Source organism: Leptodactylus fuscus, chromosome 11 (assembly GCF_031893055.1).
Source record: "Leptodactylus fuscus isolate aLepFus1 chromosome 11, aLepFus1.hap2, whole genome shotgun sequence".
NCBI classification, from domain to species: domain Eukaryota; kingdom Metazoa; phylum Chordata; class Amphibia; order Anura; family Leptodactylidae; genus Leptodactylus; species Leptodactylus fuscus.
Window position 1 is genome coordinate 614,681 of NC_134275.1, and position 17,874 is coordinate 632,554.

Here is a 17,874-nt window from a genome sequence, read left to right on the forward strand (position 1 = left end):
TCTTATAGGTCAGTGAGGCTGCGTCTTATAGGCCAGATAGCTGCGTCTTATAGGTGAGTGAGGCTGCGTCTTATAGGTGAGTGAGGCTGCGTCTTATAGGTCAGTGAGGCTGCGTCTTATAAGTCAGTGAGGCTGCGTCTTATAGGCCAGATAGCTGCGTCTTATAGGTCAGTGAGGCTGCGTCTTATAGGTCAGTGAGGCTGCGTCTTATAGGTCAGTGAGGCTGCGTCTTATAGGTCAGTGACTGCGTCTTATAGGTCAGTAAGGCTGCGTCTTATAGGTCAGTGAGGCTGCGTCTTATAGGTCAGTGAGGCTGCGTCTTATAGGTCAGTGAGGCTGCGTCTTATAGGTCAGTGACTGCGTCTTATAGGTCAGTGAGGCTGCGTCTTATAGGTCAGTGAGGCTGCGTCTTATAGGTCAGTGACTGCGTCTTATAGGTCAGTGAGGCTGCGTCTTATAGGTCAGTGAGGCTGCGTCTTATAGGTCAGTGAGGCTGCGTCTTATAGGCCAGATAGCTGCGTCTTATAGGTCAGTGAGGCTGCGTCTTATAGGTCAGTGAGGCTGCGTCTTATAGGTCAGATAGCTGCGTCATATAGGTCAGTGAGGCTGCGTCTTATAGGTCAGTGAGGCTGCGTCTTATAGGTCAGTGAGGCTGCGTCTTATAGGTCAGTGAGGCTGCGTCTTATAGGCCAGATAGCTGCGTCTTATAGGTCAGTGAGGCTGCGTCTTATAGGTCAGTGAGGCTGCGTCTTATAGGTCAGTGAGGCTGCGTCTTATAGGCCAGATAGCTGCGTCTTATAGGTCAGTGAGGCTGCGTCTTATAGGTCAGTGAGGCTGCGTCTTATAGGTCAGTGAGGCTGCGTCTTATAGGTCATTGAGGCTGCGTCTTATAGGCCAGATAGCTGCGTCTTATAGGTCAGTCAGGCTGCGTCTTATAGGTCAGTGAGGCTGCGTCTTATAGGTCAGTGAGGCTGCGTCTTATAGGTCAGTGAGGCTGCGTCTTATAGGTCAGTGAGGCTGCGTCTTATAGGTCAGTGAGGCTGCGTCTTATAGGCCAGATAGCTGCGTCTTATAGGTCAGTGAGGCTGCGTCTTATAGGTCAGTGAGGCTGCGTCTTATAGGTCAGTGAGGCTGCGTCTTATAGGTCAGTGAGGCTGCGTCTTATAGGTCAGTGAGGCTGCGTCTTATAGGTCAGTCAGGCTGCGTCTTATAGGCCAGATAGCTGCGTCTTATAGGTCAGTGAGGCTGCGTCTTATAGGTCAGTGAGGCTGCGTCTTATAGGTCAGTGAGGCTGCGTCTTATAGGTCAGTGAGGCTGCGTCTTATAGGCCAGAAAGCTGCGTCTTATAGGTCAGTCAGGCTGCGTCTTATAGGTCAGTGAGGCTGCGTCTTATAGGTCAGTGAGGCTGCGTCTTATAGGTCAGTGAGGCTGCGTCTTATAGGTCAGTGAGGCTGCGTCTTATAGGTCAGTGAGGCTGCGTCTTATAGGCCAGATAGCTGCGTCTTATAGGTCAGTGAGGCTGCGTCTTATAGGTCAGTGAGGCTGCGTCTTATAGGTCAGTGAGGCTGCGTCTTATAGGTCAGTGAGGCTGCGTCTTATAGGTCAGTGAGGCTGCGTCTTATAGGTCAGTGAGGCTGCGTCTTATAGGTCAGTGAGGCTGCGTCTTATAGGTCAGGGCTACATTGTGACATTTTGTAGCCCTACTGATTATTTTAACTATTTAGTAACAGTCAACAGTCATTTACAGTCCATTAGTAGCAGTGTAAAGTCACAGTGTAGCCTGGCCATATACATACAGGCAGACAGCCATTGGCAGGAGGAGGTTTAGCAGGTGAGAACACTAATTCTTAAAGGAGCAGCAGCCCACACAGAGGTCTGCTGGGAAAAGAAGTACGCTCACATTGCACAGCTGCCTTATGCTAATTGTAAGGTATTTTTACACGAGCTAGCTTTGTATTTTAGTGGTATGAAAGGAGTCTTGAAATGTCTCCTACAAAAAGATGTTAGGTTTCTGGTTTCTGTTTTTATTGTTATTGGTTGATTGTATTGACCATTGAATAGATTACATTCAGCCATGTTCACACCAGCATTAAAATGCCATAACCGATGCAATATTTATGCCTCCCCTCCTCCATATGGACTAATATAAAATAAGTGGAGCCTGACGCCACATGCTGCATTGATTCTAAATGGGACTACCAAAGATATCCCCATGATCCCCAGCAAGTGAATGGATTGGCCATGCATGGGTCGCCAGCCACTTCATTCATGTACAAGAGACCCCCATTCTCATGATCAGTAGGGTTTCTAGCAGTCTGCGCCCCTCCAATCAGACAGTTTCCCCCCATCCCGTGAATAGGGGCTATCTGTAAAAATAGGTATACCCCTTTAAGGCTAAAGCCCCAGTGTCTGGCTGCCATTGGTTTCAGTTCTGGTACACGAGATGGCTCGAGGGTTGTGTGACAGAATTATTAGGAGACTGGAGCATCTGTCTTCAGTTTGACCCAGTTGTGGTGTATATCTTTTTTTTTTAAATGTAGATTGTGAGCCCCACATAGAGCTCACAATGTACATTTTTCCCTATCAGTATGTCTTTTTTGGAATATGGGATGGAAATCCATGCAAACACGGGGAGAACATACAAACTCCTTGCAGATGGTTTTTTGTCCTTGGCGGGATTTGAACACCAGGGCTCCAGCGCTGCAAGGCTGCAGTGCTAACCACTGAGCCACTATGTGGCCCCTGAGTTGTGGTGTATATCTGTCTGTATAGGGGGTTGTAGGGTTATAGGTTGGACTTGATGGACTGATGTCTTCATCCAACCTCATCTACTATGCAACTATGTAGCTATATATACACTCAATGTACAGACAATGTTTTGTTATTGATATTAGAATGTCTTATGTGTTATTTTTGTCATAGTATTGTGGATAAAATTGCACAAAAGAGACAATTGGACGACAAATTCTTCATTGTTCCCTCTGTAGGATCCACCATGCGTTGACCATAATGATACTATAGTGTCTTGCCCTGCATTGTTAGTCTTTATTGAACACAAGCTTTGACATATTGCAATTACAGTCGTTGTTCTTAGTGATTCCTACTCTCATGCACACAATACACTAAAAGAAATGATAAAGAACTGACGCATTCATTGTCACTTCTTATACCTATCACAAATATTTCATTTCTACACTCCCCGTATTATGGGATACATTTAGTAAGCGCTAGAGATGGATTCCAGCTTTGAGTCATTAGAACCATTGGTCATTTTCTGACTCTCATCTGTTGTGGCGACCAAATCCCTGCTTGGCGAGCTGGATCCGGCACGCCAGCGCCCACCCATTAGTTTCTTGCACTGAACTCGAAGCTCCTTGTTCATGCAGAAGAGGATGATGGGATTGGTAAAGATGGGGAGATCAAATAAGAACTCAGTTGCCGTTTCCAAACAGATATTTTTGTCTGCAATGAGAGGCAGGATTCCGCCTGAAAAAGCAAAGAGATTAAGATGAAAATCTAAAACATAAAAAATACTTAAATTAAAGCTTGATGACAGGTTCTGTATATCAAATATCTGTTTGTCTCAATATATAGGTGCTCGAATCACTCTATAAACAGGTTAGGGCTAGTTCACATGGGGAAAAAGGATCAGGATTTTGATGTGGAATCCGCGTCAAAATACTGCTCAAAAAACCGCCTCCCATTGAAATCAACGGGAGCCAGCCATTACTTTATTATATTAATTAAGAAAGAAGCGAGCTGCCCCTTGTTCAGGCGAAGAAGGTGCTACCATTGTCACCGCACAGAAAACACACGGACCCTGTTATAGTCTATGGGGTCCATGTGCTTTCATTGCTCACCACTTGTCAATGCATTTGTTATTCCATACGGAGGGTCCCCACACAGTCTCCCCGAATGGAATACCGAGCACAGATGTGAACCGGGCCTTTGAGACAGGTTTTTTTGATGCAAGAGAATGTGGTAATGAAATATTTATTCTAATGCTCAACAAGTAGTCAAAACTTTATTGTAATGTTTGACCAATTTTCTAGCATGTGTCTATGGCCATTAAGCTGAATAAATAATTGGAGGAGATTCTGAAATGTTTTCCTATTTGTGCATTAGAACAATTGTCTTTCCCACTTTATCGGGGAGAGGTTTAGCTTTTAATGGGAATTTCAGGCTTTTTGCTTAATAGGGATGTTGATTTTCAGCCGCCTTTAATGTGCAATCTTCAAGCGCTTTCCTTCACATTCAGTAAATGCATTTCTGACTATGTTTGCAGCGCACGATACAATTGTTTCTATAGTGAGGATTATGTTCTATTTCCTATTAATGTACATAAACCTCTAACCCTAAATATAGAAATGTAGTCCATTTAGTCCATTTTTGGTAGAGTTGGAAGGGACCTCAAGGGCCATCGGGTCCAACCCCCTGCGAGTGCAGGTTTTCCTAAATCATCCCAGCTATATGTTTCTCCAGATTCCGCTTGAAGATTTCCATTGATGGAGCGCCCACCACCTCCCGTGGCAGCCTATTCCACTCTCTCACTCCCCTCACTGTCAGAAAGTTTTTCCTAATGTCTAATCTGTATCTCTTTCCCTTTCGTTTCATCCCATTGCTTCTTGTACTTCCTTGTGCTAATGAGAATAGGGGAGATCCCTCTGCACTGTGACTACCTCTCAGATATTTGTAGACTGCTATTAAATCTCCCCTCAGCCTTCTCTTCTGCAAACTAAACAATTCCAGTTCTTTTAGCCGCTCCTCATAGGACATGGTTTGCAGACCTTCCACCATTTTGGTTGCTCTTCTCTGGACTTGCTCCAATATATCGATGTCTTTCTTGAATTGAGGCGCCCAGAACTGTACACAGTATTCCAGGTGTGGTCTGACCAGGGAAGAGGACAGCGGAATAATGACCTCTCTTCATCTAGATTCAATGCTTGTCTTAATACATCCCAGAATTGTATTCGCCTTTTTTGCAGCAGCACCGCACTGTTGGCTCATGTTGAATTTGTGATCTACTATTATGCCCAAGTCCTTTTCCCCTATGCTATCACTTAGTTCTATTCCTCCCATACTATATAGGTTTTTTACATTTCTGTTACCCAGATGTAGAACTTTGCATTTGTCCCTGTTAAATACCATTTTGTTCGCCTCCGCCCATTGTTCCAGTGTGTCTAATAAGGATGTAAAAACTTTTACTGTAAAGGAAAACAGTTCGTAAACCTAATCTGCCTTCATAGGCACTGAGCAACGGCTTCACACTCGCAGCAGATTGCCTTTGTTTACTTTAAAGCTGAAGCCGTACGTTGTGGAAACGCAGCTTTTTTTGTTGCAGATTTTCTGGATTTTTTTGAGCCATAGTCAAGACATGGCTACAAAAGGAAAGAGAAATAATAGGAATCTCTTATACTTCTATCTTCTGCTCAATTCACTCCTGGCTTTGGCTCATAAAAAAGCAGTAAAATCTGCAACAAGAAAGCTGATTTTCCACAATGTGGGGCCTAACAGATAGTTGTCCTCATAGAAGGGATTACATTTTTTTGTATACACTTAGACTTCTTTCTATAAATCTGGAAAAATCGATACAGTAATGAAAACGTGTTAGGCCTCATGTGGCAGAAACACACCTTTTTTTGTTGCAGATTTTGTTGCGTTTTTTTGAGCCACAGCCAGGAGTGGAATGAGCAGAAGGGAGGAGTATATAACCTTTCTATATATTCTACATTCCCTCTGTAGCCATGCTTGACTTTGGCTCAAAAAAACGCAGCAAAATCTGCAACAAAAGCAGCTGCGTTACTGCAGTGTGGGGCCTTAGCCTTTAAGGAATTTTATCATTAGAATCCCTTTTCAGATAATATAATGTTGGAATAGCCTTAAGAAAGGCTATTTGTCTCCTACCTTTATATTACTGCTCTGCATTGTCGTTCCGTTGATACACCGGTTTTCCCAGTATGCAAATGAGTGTCCAGACAGCACAGGCGTCCCCTGTGTTGCCTGAAGACTCTCCAGTGACGTCTCCATCTTCTACAGTTGCGCCTCTCCACCACATCCATTGTGTAATCTTCTTCCGGCGAGTCTACGTTCAGAATCTAAATTCCGCACATGCCCAGTCGGCTCTGCCATCAGGCTTCAGGCCGCTTACATGAGAGTGCTGTTCCTGTAAGCGGCCACAGTAAAATGGCCAAACAGACATGTGCAGTTGGATCTTTCCGAAGCCCGATGGCAGAGCCGACTGCGCATGCGCGGAATTTAGATTCCAAACACAAGCTAGCCAGAAGAAGACTACACGAAGGACATGGTGGAGAGGTGTAACTGTAGAAGATGGAGGCATTGCTGGAGAGTCTTCAGGTAGCACAGGGGACGCCCCCTGTGCTGTTTGGACACTCACTTGCATACCGGGAAAAACCGGTATATCAACGGAACGGCGGCGCGGAGCAGAAATATAAAGGTAGGGGACGAATAGCCTTTCTTAAGGTTATTCCGACGTGATATTACCTGAATTACCTTTAATAACTTTTTTAGGAGGATTCTTATACCTGATCTGGTTTCTTGGGTCCCTCTATGTATAAGCCAAAGGCTGCTTCATCAAGGCGTTTAGCAACACATTCAGCTGATCGGAACCAAAACCCTGAATACTTTTTCCAAGAACACCCATAAAAATGAAAAGAGAGTCTGGACCTGGACACATTCTGTAGGGGTAAAAGGTCACTATAATTACTGCAAATTCTCTGATCATCCAATATGGCGGCACCAAACTTACCAGGAATATGAGCAATAAAGGTGATGACCCAGATAGAGGAGAACATTTTTGCCAACTTTTTATTTGTTGCCTGACTCCTATGCATTATCTGGGCACTCTTGAAAATAGTCAGTAAGATGTGAAGATAAAAATATGCGGTTAATGGAAGTCCAAGCAGGATCTTACAAAGCATTCTGATCTTCATGATTTGGTCATTGATGATGGTGAAGCAGGTTTCATATACAAGATCGTAATGAGAATCCTTCCAGCCCAGGAGATGTTCTATCAGTTCTTCACTCAGGAGCACGAAACATGGAAAGAACAACTGAAAAAGGGTGAAAATCCTGCACTCATCTATTTTATATCCAAATACTATTGCAATGTAGATGGAAAGCGAAATACAGGAGACGTAATAGAAAGAAATGGTACTTGCCGTTTGCTTGACGTAGACCATTAGCTCACACAGGGGAGAACTAAAACGCCACTTATGGTAAATTCTCCAGTCTATCATAAGCGGCCAAGAGAGTAGATTGACAATGTTGAACGCCGTGCTGCCCACCACATAGGCCACAATGCTGTTTTTGATACAGTTTTTCTTGCTGTACAGACACATGAAGACTGATATAAGGATCAAGAAGTTTATCGTCAGTCCGGGCATTATTAGGACGCTCCTGACAAGGGCGCAGAACTGAAAATAAATTCTCACGTTGCAATAGAAGGTGTCGTTCTGATGCATTCTCTCTGCGTTTAATCCTGTCCTGTTACATGTTAAATATCAATCCATGAAAGTCCGCCCATTGGTACAATGATATATAAAATATGGCATTTTGGAAACAAAGTAATATGTCTTTAAATATTCTTCCTGTAGCAAAAACTTTCAGAAGGCCGATGTTCTTCCCAGAACTGAGTCACATTATACTGAACAATCTTCTACAGAACTTTTATACTGTAACATGGCAGGATCAAGAGAACTCAAGGGATTAATTATGAGGAACTGGCAACATAATCCGTGCATACCACCTGTCATTAGCTTCATTATCTGCAAATATCACTAGTAATAATTGCCCAGAACTCACTTGTTTAAGTCTTTGCAGCAGATTCTGCTTGTTATACTCAGTAATATCGCAGGATTCTAAAAACAGTAACATCAGAGCTTGGCAACATTATTATAATAGTATATAATAGTATATAATATATATAATATAATAAGTATTACTCTTATTATTGTATTGATAACAGAATAATAATAATAATAATAATATCTTTATATAATACACTTTACAATTCAGAGGGTAAATATCTTAATTACTTAGTAACAAACTAACACTAAGTCCCGGTTCACATCTGTGGTTGGGTTTTGGTTCGGGGAGTCCACCTGAATGGAAACCTATATGCATTAAAAATTGGTTGGAAAGAAGCCACATGGACCCCATAGATTATAATGGGGTCCGTGTGGTTCCAAACGAATCATGCGGAGAGAAGAGTACTTCAAGCAGCACTTTTCTCTCCACATGACTTGTGTGGACACCCAGCGGAAACCACATGGACCCCATTATAGTCTATTGAATCTGTGTGGTTTCTTAGCTAACTGCTTTTTTTTAAAAATTTTTATGTAGATAGTGAGCCCCACATAGAGATATATACACATAGGGCTCACAATTTACATTTTTTCCCTATCAGTAAGTATTTGGAATATGGGATGGAAATCCATGCAAACACGGGAAGAACATACAAACTCCTTATGAGGATGAATGTGAAGAGATGGTTTGCAGACACTCCAGAGCCTTTAAAATTTCTGTATCTTTATTCCATAGTAAATTAAAAAAACAAAATACAAAGAGTGTCCAACAGAAAAGCACACGGTGCGTTAAAAAAAGCGTCTTTTTTTAACGCACCGTGTGCTTTTCTGTTGGACACTCTTTGTATTTTGTTTTTTTTAATTTACTATGGAATAAAGATACAGAAATTTTAAAGGCTCTGGAGTGTCTGCAAACCATCTCTTCACATTCATCCTCATCAGCTGATTTCCTCTCCAGTCCAGAGGCAAGGTCTTGCACCTCTCACGAAGCCTAAAGAAGTGGTAAGACGCAATTCCTTTACTATATATTTTTCATACAAACTCCTTGCAGATGGTTTTTTGCCCTTGGCGGGACTTGAACACCAGGACTCCAGTGCGGCAAGGCTGCAGTGCTAACCACTGAGCCACCGTGTGGCCCCTTAGCTAACTATTTTTTAATGCATATAGGATTCCAAGCGGACTCCCCAAACAGAATATGGAATGCAGATGTGAACTGGGCTTTAGTTCACATCTCCACCTTTGGAGAACCAGAAAAATGGAGAGGTGGCCTACTACAATAGCGGATATATATGGACTTGACTATAATGGGATCTGTTGGGTGTCCATTGTTTTTTAATTGAAATTGTATTGAAAGTGATTAGGTAACCAGTGTAGTGACTGGCGCAGGGCACAGGCATTGCTGTAATAGTTGGATATACATATGAGTTTGGCTGCTGCATTCAGAAGAGACTGAAAAGGGAACAATTAGAGGAGGCGACATGCCCATGAACCAGTGTCATCTGATGCTCCATTTTGATTCAATAATTATGGGCCAGGTCCTGTCTTTCTACTTGATATCGGATTGGAACTGGATAGAACCTCCCACAGGAATGAATGAACCACGGAAGGCACTCGGATGTCCTATGAGTGTGACCTTAGGGCCTATTCACACGGAGTAAACGCAGCACTCAATGCCTTCTGTCAAGAAATCAGCCCTCTTCAGTCTGCGCATCAGGTCATTGCATGAGGCCAAAGGGAAAACCAATTGCAATGACTGTCAGTAATCTCGACGGGAATGGATCATGGCAGCAATAAGAGTTCTGGCAGATTCCAAGGTGAAAAAAAAGGAAAGATAAAGTAGAATGTAGGATTATATGTGCAGGGGACATGAGTGGGCAAGTAATTGAATATAGTGAATGTAAGAACAGATGTGAGTCGAGTCTAACCCCAAGAGAGCCGGCTCGCTGCCCAGGAGTTACAGGCGTACGATTACAATAAAAGCTGTAATCCTATCTATTTCAACCAAGGGATGGGGACTTAGTAGATGACCTGAACACAAAGGGGAATCCAGAATTCCTTTAAGCCACTTTTTTTGGATTTATGTGCTGCCCTCCCCATTCATCTCTAGGGGGGTATGGTGGGGATAGGGTGTGGATGGAGCCATCAGCCACGTGAGATTATCTACACCAGTAAGGAATTGCTGTAGTTTTTAGCGGAAGATCCGCCTAATTCATGATGAAGTGATCACCCCGAACTAGTTCTGTTTTGGAAAGATTCGGTTCAGTTTTGTGTTTGGGTGTCATTGGCATAGAGATGATACTAAGAACCAAACCTAGAGAACTTAGGACTGAACTCTGAGGAACAGCAAGGGGATGAGAAGATGGAGAGCTGGAAATGAAGAAGAGATCTGATTAAATTCAATGGCAACGCGTTTCAACACCCACACCGGTGTCTTCATCAGGCCAACCTAGTAGTGGATAACAAGTGATGTATATATATTTATATGATGGTCCATGTAAAGGTGCTGCGTGGAATAAATTGGGCGGAAAGTCAGGAATAGTTGAACTATATTTCCATAAGTTTCCTGTGGATTTGGCCCCAAGCTTATGATGACTAATCTTAATTGTTGCGCTTCTGCTTCCTGGGACACTCGTGATCTTATTCCGCAAGAATTATTTTGTGCATATATCACACACTGCCATTTTCAATAAAGGAGAACTCAGTCATATCCTAAATGTGCGATTCATTTTGGTCACGTCTTTCCATTGTCTCCATCTTCCGTGACGGCCTTTTGCTATAAGTAAATAGTTGATGATATTAAGCTGAGTTCTCCCTTAGGACAGATCTGGAGTCATGAAGTCATAGTTGCTTTCTTAATGAATTGTGTATCAGTAGTGTATTGTGTGCCATGGTGTATTGTGTGCTAGCCACACTCCTCTGAGCTTCTGTTTTATTATTAATGCTGTTGTCTTTTCCAGTGACTTGACACCTTGAGCTCTGTTCACACCACACTATACTCAGAATCTTCTGTTCATTTACTTTGCATTTTATTAAACTCTTAACTCTTTTATTTTTGAAAGCATTCTTACTTTGCAGCATTTTTCCAGAAATCGCCTAAAACTTTTGCATACTGCACAACATATTTCTGTTGACATTTTTGGGCTTCCATGGTCTATGATATGTATGATATTGCAACATTTGTTAATTACTTTGTTCATACATTTAGATTTCTTTTGTATTATAACTTATAAGATGCATCACAATATCATTAAAGGGGTTGTCCAGTATAAACTAAGAATTAACCCCTGAACTAGGGCAACGCGGGGGCTCAGTGGTTAGCACTGTAGCCTTGCAGGGCTGGAGTTCTGGGCTTGAATCCCACCAGGAACAACTTCTGCAAGGAGTTTGTATGTTCTCCCCGTGTTTGCGTGGGTTTCCTCCCATTCTACAAAGACATACTGATAGGAAACAAAAAAGAAAAAATGAACTCCTAAACTAAACCCCCTTACCCGGTCTAACTTCTAATTCACTTCAATTAAAAAAATTACCCATATCCCTGGAGCAGTCATGTGACCACCCCAGGGACACTTTCTGATAATCTGGTGACGTTCTGTTTCACCACTTCCAAAACTCTTCCCCCCGCCGCATCTCCATCAATACTTACCATGCCTTCCTGTGTCTGGGAGCGGCTCCTCCCCTTCTTTCTCTCTGCTAGTAGTGGGCGGATAGGTTAGCTAGGGAGATGGGGGAGGGTGGGAGTGGCTAGTAATTGGAGTATCGCTAGGCTAGGGAGACAGGGAGGGTGGAAGGGGCTAGTAATTGGCGTATGACTAGGCTAGGGAGATGTGTGAGGGTGGGAAGGGCTAGTAATGGGTGGATCGCTAAGCTAGGGAAACATGGGAGGGGATAGTAATGGGCAGGATAGCTAGGCTAGTAAGATAGGGAGGGGGAGTGTAACGGAGTGAGAGAGGAGGGGGGCTGAGTAACGGAAATAGTGTTATATCGGTATGGACACAATGGAATTTATGAAATAGTAAAATCTTGGAGCCTAATTTTTCCTATTATTACAGTGTGAGAACTTGGATCTGTAGAACATGTATTTAATTGTACTCATAGACTGGTTACGTGAGCCAGACATAGGATTCTCACCTCGTTCCTACACATTAATCTCTGCCTCTTTAAATTCACCATTAGCGTTGCAGCCCCTTCAGCCTGATGTGTGCATTACCTTATTGAACTTATAACACAGAACACTTAGAGAAATAGATTTTTCTGTTACCATGACAGGTGGAAAGAAAGTTATAATTAGGCAGGAAGGTTCCGGGAGATACACCAATGTTCCATGTTATGACTAGCTATTAAACATGTCACCCTTCTAACATGGGGGATAATTGGGAAGGTTTTGTTTAAGTAGGTCACTTTTTGAATAAAAGCCCCATAAATGAAGCAGGAAAAAATAGAAGCTTTGATTAGCCGAGGACTTTGGGCTCGTTTTGTCACAATGGCTAATTAATGTGAAGTCAATGCAAACTCAAGTGCTTGTTATTGCTGCCAGTGTAATTGTAATAATCAGGAGGTTAAAAATCCAATTTAATACTCAACATGTATGACAGTCGCCGTAGAGATTTGCTTAATGTTTGACAAGATAGATACTTCCCCTCTAAAAAAGTCACAATTCCATTGAAACACAAGTTTGTGTGTAAAGCTCAGAACAGACATTGATACATTGTAACAGGGTCCATCGGCTCCAAGGGCTCGTCTCCATTTTGATTTGGATTATTATAATGTCTGTGTGTTTAAGATGAGCATTACAAGGGGCATTTCATATATTTTATGGATAATCTGATTCCCTTTTACATCATATCTCAGAGATCTGCTCTCCTATATGTCTTATTTGATCAAAAGAAGGATTGGATCTAACATATCCTCAAGGGGTTTTTCCATCTCCCTTGTGCGGAGACAGGATGATATTAAAGCCTATATCTAGCCAAAGTCTAAAAATATAAAGAAGTTTTCCAGTTGAAAAATATCTTTATAGGATGTGGGATAATTTCATATAGTTACATAGTATACGTTCATAGAGTTACGTAGTAGATGAGGTTGGATGAAGACAAAGGTCCATCAAGTTCAACCTATAACCCTACAATCCCTACAGTGTTGATCCAGAGGAAGGCAAAAAACCCCCATGAGGCTGATGCCAATTGCCCCACATTAGGGGAAAAAAATCCTGACTCCAAATCTGGAAATCAATATAAAACCCCAAATCAACTTGTCTTTACCAAAGTCTAAAACCTGTAACGGGGAGAACAACCAAACTCCTTGCAGATGATGTTCCTGGCGGGATATGAACTCAGGACTCCAGCATTGCAAGGCTGCAGTGCTAAACACTGAGTCACCGTGTTGTCCCACGACAAGTCCTATTCCTGTCCAGTTTTGTGGCTCCTAGGTTTTCCACGGCTCCTACTCCTTGAATGAATGGGGCCAGGAATGATGGCCGATGCACGCACGGCACATAGATGACATCCGTGTGCTGTTCCATCATGGCCAGTGGCCAGCACATGGTCATGTGTAGTTATCCTAAGGCTTAGTTCACACGTGGAGTGTAATGGCGGATTTTGGCACCGAGAGGTTGCTGCCGCCAGGTGGACGCCGCGGCTCAACGAGCCGCAGAATCCACCTGAAGAAAGGGCAGCCCACTTCTTTTTTCCGTGAGTGGCAATATGCCGCTCACGGAAAAAAGTAGCCTGGTGGTCTCCATAGACCACCATTGTGAGGGGGCGGATTATGACGTGGATTACGCGCCATAATCCGCCCTCTATGTGCCCGTGTGAATGAGCCCTAAGATAGTTTTCCTGTCCTAGTAATGGCCAACATTGGGCTATGGGGTCATTGGTAATGTAGCTGAGTACAGAGAAGACCCCCAGGATACAGATTCTATTTATTAAGTCAGTAATGTAAAGGAATATTGTTCGTCTTGGGATGAATCTTCAGGATGACCTGGGATTTGTTACCTTATTCTTTAGGTGCCAGTTCTTGCACATTTCCGTCTTATTTATTCTTCTACCATTTGCTGTCTGTGTCTTACATGACCATATGATACTATAATCCTCTACTGGATGGACAGGTGACCTTCAGATTACGGATCACATGTGCTTATTAATTATTAGGTATTTTAGAACTAACAAAAACAAGTTTTCAGCTTCCTTCATGGTTGTCTAAATCCCCCTAATGAGGCTGCACCATCTCATAAAGCCTGGCTAATTAATACCGCGACCTGGACATCTCTGATTTATGTTATGCAAACACTCCACAATAATATCAAATTGTACGAGATGGAAAAACAAGTTTCTTTTGCCTTAAATGAGTCCACCTGGATTATATAATGAGAGAAGCTGCACAATGAGTTGTCAGAACTCTTATATTTCAGATGCAAAGATGATCTACTTTGATTCTAGTATATCCTTATAGTCATAGCCTAGGATAGCATTGTTCATTACTCCTGGACAATCCTCTTCTAGGGGTCGCCCTACTAATGGAGTTTATATCTCATTCACAGGATAGATCAGTGGGGTCTGACTGCGGGAACCTCATTGATCACCAGAAGAGAAGTATCAGGATGGGGCAGATGCACAGGATGGGGCAGAGCGCTGACGTACCATTCATTGTAATTGAACCACTGATGATAGCAGATATTCTTATGATCACTCTGCCCCATCCTCAAATGGCCACTGATGGAGGGGCAGGGTTTTCGGCCTGTCCATTTGAAATGCATTGTCGCTGTGCTAATTTCTCGCACTACCGGGGCTGGTAATGTCGGCTGTAGCTTCCATTGTTAATGCTTCCCGGCAAACTCGTAATTCTAATCATCACATAACATCTTAACAAGTCTGATTCATCTTTAAGCAGATTAGATATTTTTGATTCTGAAATGAAAAGTAATTGTAACCCTTGGCAGTCCACGCCTGTACGCATACATTGCCCTCATCATATAGTAATGAGAATATCAATCAGTAATCACACGAGGAATGACTTTCTAGGCTAACTTATTCTTAAAGATATCGAACATTAGAAGGTCAATAAATACAATTTTGAGAAGATCTTTATCTTACAATATTATATATATACTGTATATATATATATATATATATATATATATATATATATATATATATATATATAGGAGTTGGGTCTCATTACAGGCCTATGAAGCCTGACAAGACCTCAGCCCTGGGCTGTTCCTGGCGGAGAGTGGAGGAGTCGGGTTCTGTCCGAACAGCCTGACCTATGGTGAGAGACCAGCGGTTATGATGGCACCTATAGAAAGTTTATATGTTGTAATTAAACATTGTCTTCCATAGGTTTATATTCAGTTTATATTCATGCTCTGGTTCATGGAGCTCAGGATGTTGCTCTGACCTCCGGTGTTTTTCATGCTGCTGCTCTACTTGTTCAGATTGGCTGCTTGGTAAAAGCACAAGTTCTTCCCCCCAAGCTCATCAGATAGTCTGTACATGGAGTGCTGGTTTATATTACAGAGAGAATACAATGTGTAACAGACATGCAGGGCTGGTGTTATAGTGGATGTTGTTTGGTATGAAAGATATTGCACAAAGCAGGGTCGGACTAGCCCACCGGGAAACTGGTGAATCCCCCGGTGGGCCCCGAGCCCTCACTATTAGTCATCATTTTGCCAATGCAATGGATTTGTCAGCAGCCCAATTGAGATGGTGAAGGGCTGGGCTCCTGACCATCCCAATTGGGCCCCTGACCATAGCATCTGCATGCCTCCTGCTGTCCCAGTTGGCAGGAGGTGTCTCTGTTTCAACTCATCTGCGTCCGTATGTGTATGACGCAGGATCTGTTGGTATACAGCTTCTGCTTCACCGCTGGCCCCTGGAGCTGTAGGCGTGATGTGATGATGTTGCATCATTCTGGCTAATCCCATCCACTCATTGCCGAAAAAGAATTGCAGTGTAAATGCAGCACCCTGTAATACTACTATCCACACCCTGACTGATCTCTGGTGCTTGCGCCTGCACAGCTTTTCAGCGCAGTCAAGGACATACACCCTGCGGCTACACTGCATCTGTAATTGTGCAATAGTAAAATACAAAAAATAGGGTTAAAAAATATTCAGCGAACAAGCAGGATGAGGAATATCAGAGATTTATTATTGAGCAGCAAACTAGTAGTGTGCATGAAAAGAGCTTAGGGAGAATAACAAAATGGATGTCAAGGATCAAGGGCTTACTCAAGATGAGCTACGGAAATATCACTAGGGGTAAAGACGCCGGTCGCAAAAGGAAATTAACCCAAAAAAGGAAAAATAAAACCAAGAACGCGGTTACCGTGTTAACTGAAATGTTAATAAAATGTGATGTATTAGGCGGATTGTTATTTCCCTATTGTGTTTCTTTTTAGATTTAAAGCTTTCATTTCACTTTAAAGCCCTTCTGTGAATTACCATCACAATATACAGCTATGAGGAGATGGTGCCTGGCGGTGCGGGGCTGCAGCGTAGTGCGGTACATGCCTAGAGGTGCTGACCGCTCCTTCCCTTGGAGAGGTGGATTAGATTGTTATTAATGAGGATAATGTATGCATTAACCATCTAATCATAGCCAGACTATTCCATTACAAAGCACATCACAAGAATACACTGGGCACATTCATCATTTCAGTATTACGTGCAGGGCTGCAGCTTTGCTACAGAGTTCTGTGGCTGCAGTAAGCCATCTTAAGGCTCTGCTATCAACCGCTCCATATACAGGTAGTCCTCGGGTTACGACGGTCTCGAGTTATGACTAGAGATGAGCGAGTAGGTCCTTGCTAGTCAGGAGAGCTGGCAGCTTGCGTTTATGTGGGAGCTGACGTTTTCTCATAGGAATGCATTGGCCAGAGTTGATTGGCCAGTGTACAGCATTCAGCCAATCAACGCTGGTTCTGCCGGCTTGTCTGTGAGGAGGCGGAGCCTAAGATTGGTCCACAGCAGTCTCCATTCTGGTCCGATTTAGACTCCGCCTCCTCACAGACGAGCCTCCGCCACAACCAGTGTTGATTGGCCGAATGCTGTACACTGGCCAATCAACACTGGTCATTGCATTCCTATGAGAAAAAGTCAGCTCCCTCGTAACAGCAAGCTGCCAGCTCTCCCTGTACAGTACGTGATTTAGTGTGCAGCGGCTCGGAACCGAGGAAGACTGTACTGTACTGTATATGGTACAGTCTTCCTTAGTTCCTGTACTGTATATGGTACAGAATTCCTTGGTTCCAAGCTGCTGCACACTAAATCACGTTGATCCGTTCCTATGCTGCATTGTATGGTATGTTTCCGACTTACGTCGAAATTTGGTTTACGACACCGCATAAGAACGGATCAACGTCGCAAGTCGAGGACTACCTTTACTTACTGCTGGCCATACATAAGATAAGCTATTCAGTCATCAGCTGTCTTACATGACTTACTTTTCAACGTTTCAGTTCAGGTTGGCTTACTAGGCTGGGAGAAAAGCTGTTGTCAGACATCTGACAACTGTGGCATTTTTTGTTTAGAAGTTACCATTCTACCATTAAAATCCAATTTTTGTAGCTCATACGTAGGAATAGCCTTAAGAAAGGCTATTCGTCTCCTACTTTTAGATATCTTCTCTGCACCGCCATTCGGTAGAAATGACGGTTTTCATCGCAATGCAAATGAGTTCTCTTGCAGAGGTGTAGGCAGTCCCCAGCTCTCAAACAGTACTGGTGGCGTCCTCAATGCTGCGAGTGAACTCTCCAGCGCCGCCTCCATCCTCATCTGGAATGTCCTCTTCATGCATCTTCTTCTGGCTCTGGGGGTCAAACTTCTAGGCCTCGGGCAGAGCCGACTGTGCATGCTCGCAGCCACAAGAAAAATGGCCGCTTACTTACTGTGGCCTGTGGGCATGCGCAGTCGGCTCTGCCCGCGGCCTAGAAGTTTGATGGGGTGCAGTGGCCGGGGCCCAGGAGCCTTAGCCCATAAGCACTGGTATTATTATTGAGATTGCAGCTTCCATGTCTCCCATAAGCCAAGGAGATCCACAGATTACCCGAC